At 40.6% G+C, this 2,462-nt stretch overlaps 1 pseudogene; it reads right to left on the bottom strand.

Moving 5' to 3' along the window:
• The window catches only part of LOC102488502 (protein SGT1 homolog pseudogene), a 3,687-nt pseudogene extending 1,852 nt beyond the window's left edge, over positions 1–1,835 (bottom strand).
• Between the last annotated feature and the right edge of the window lie 627 nt (positions 1,836–2,462).

The following is a 2,462-nucleotide window of genomic DNA, read 5'->3' as shown; positions in this document are numbered from 1 at the left end:
CCTTCTGGAATGCCAATTATCCGGATATTTGGACGTTTGATGATATCCAGTACTTCTCGCATATTATTCTCAAATTTTGGGGCCATTTTCTCAATCTTCGTGGTGGATTTTTCTAGGCCAGCCATTTTCTCTTCTACATCTGAGATTTTATTTTCTGAATGATCTAGTCTGCTTTTAATACTTTCAAGGGAGATTTTGAATCTTGTATTATAGACTTCATCTCTAGCAATTCCGTTTGAATCTTTTGTAAAGTGTGTAATTCCTCTTTTAGATCTTGCAAGAATTTCCTCATCTCCTGGAACTCATCAATTTCTTTCTCCTTCCTCTTTAGCAGTTCATTATCTCTCTTCTCTTCCATCTCTGTTAGCTTCGACATTATGAATGCTCTAAATTCCTTATCAGACATTTCCATGATTTTCACCGAACTGCTTGTGGATGATGAAGAGTTACTATTTTCCCTTGGAAGAGAGGTATTTTCTTGTTTTCCCATATTTCTCGTGATCCAGTGGTGATTTCTTGTCATCTGATGGATGGTGTGTTTCTTTCAAATTCTTGAAGTTTAGCCACTAGCTTGTTTGTTGGAGGCTGAATTATCAGTAGAAAATCTTCATTCCCTGAAAAATCTAGTTCACTGGAGCCATGTGGAACCTTCTTCTCCACATATCCCTTTTCTCAGAATAGCAGTGGACTTATTTGGATTGAATTTGAGAGAATTCTTTACATTAGCAATAGCATCACAGTATTGCCCAAGAAGACTGTGACAATGAACTCTTTGATAATAATACTGTGTATCATCTGATTTCTGTTCCAAAGCCTTAGTCAGCTCCTCTAACACTACCTGGGGGTCCTTGTCTATCAGAGCACCTGAAAAGCTCTGGAAAAGCCTCTGGGTTGATGCAGGTCCTGCTCCAGTTACTGCATATGTAATAGTTACTAATGTTCTAGAAACATATTATTTAAATATGATAGGATCATAGAGAAGAAAGAGATTAATTACCTGAGAGAACTGAGAAGAACTTTTATAGAACTCTTTTTTTAAAAAAATATTTATTGGGATCAGCAGATGGTGCAATGGTTATATCATTGAACTCATGTAGTAGAACATGGTTCGAGTCCTGGACCTCCTGGCTTAATACTCACGTTGGATGTGTGTGTGTTTCTGCCTAAAATCCCAAGGAGAGAATGGAGGAGAGGGATTTTGGTGTGGCCATACCCCCTGAGAGATGATTTCTTGCTTTCTGTCTTTTTGTCTCTCCAGTGAGCACATGTGCCCTATGGTAAAAATCTCTCTCAAAAAAATTTAATTTAATTTATTTATTATCATTTTAAAATTTGTTATAGGTTATGGGCACACACCAGAGAAAGAGAAACTGAGAAAGCAAGCCACCAGGTCTGGCGCTTGAGCTGCAGTTGACCATGTAGGAGTCTAGTACCTCAACCCCCATGCCACCTGCTGGCCCCTTTCATAGAACTTGTTAGGTTACACTCCACATTTACCTATCACTTCCTTTCCAGCTAATTGTCTCACTGCCTCTGAAAGGCTAAGGGCTTCTTATTTTTCTAGTATTTTACTCTTCATTTGATCTGATTGCTCTTACCCATCTGTCTATCCAAGTTTCAACCATTCCTTAGGTCTCAGTTCAAGTCTGATCTTACAGAAGCTTTTACTGACCTTCTGCAGGTTGAAGTTCAATGTGTCTCCACCAAGCTGCTGCTGCATTTGCTGACTTGAGTATTTTTAAGTTGTTAACTCTGTGCATCAGTGTAAGGTGGGGGAACACACCATCATTAGGGCTGGCAGGAGAGCCCACCGCAGAGTGCTGTGATCCTGCCATGTATGACTGACTGAAGAAAGATTTGTACATTAGACAAAACAAGACTTGTAAAAAGGTTGTAAACCGTTTGGGTGACTATAAGCATTTGATAGCATATAAACACAAAATAGAAAGATGTAGTTTCTTTTTTAAAAGCTTATTTGCTTCTTTTTTGAGGTACACACACACACGCATGCACACACATGCACACACACACACACAGAGCCCCTAATAGAGTTGCAATGCCACAATCTACCCCCATATTCAGAAAGCCCTAGATCATGGACCTGTGTTTATTGATGTGTTCAGGAAGGTCTCTGGACACAAACCAAGAACCCTCCCATGTGGGTCAGTCTTGCAGAGTATCATGGTTTACTATTACACCACTGTCTTGCCTCCAATAAAGCTTGCTTTTGTTTGTTTGTTTGTTTTTAGTTTGTTTTGGAGAGGTTTTTGCTATAGGGCACGTGTGTTTGCCAGACAGTCAGAGAGAGACAGAGAGATAGAAAGCGAGAAATCACCCCCCACGGGGGATGGTCACGCCACAATCCCTTCTCCTTCATTTTCCTCTTGGGATCTTGGGCACGCACGCACACACACCCAGTGTGAGTTTTAAGCCACCGGGTCCAGGACTCGCACCGCAGGCGA

This window comes from Tupaia chinensis, unplaced genomic scaffold, assembly GCF_000334495.1.
Source record: "Tupaia chinensis unplaced genomic scaffold, TupChi_1.0 Scaffold000217_1, whole genome shotgun sequence".
In the NCBI taxonomy this organism is placed as follows: Eukaryota; Metazoa; Chordata; class Mammalia; order Scandentia; family Tupaiidae; genus Tupaia; species Tupaia belangeri.
Note: the sequence above shows the minus strand (reverse complement) of the source record. Positions and strands in the feature narration are given on the sequence as shown.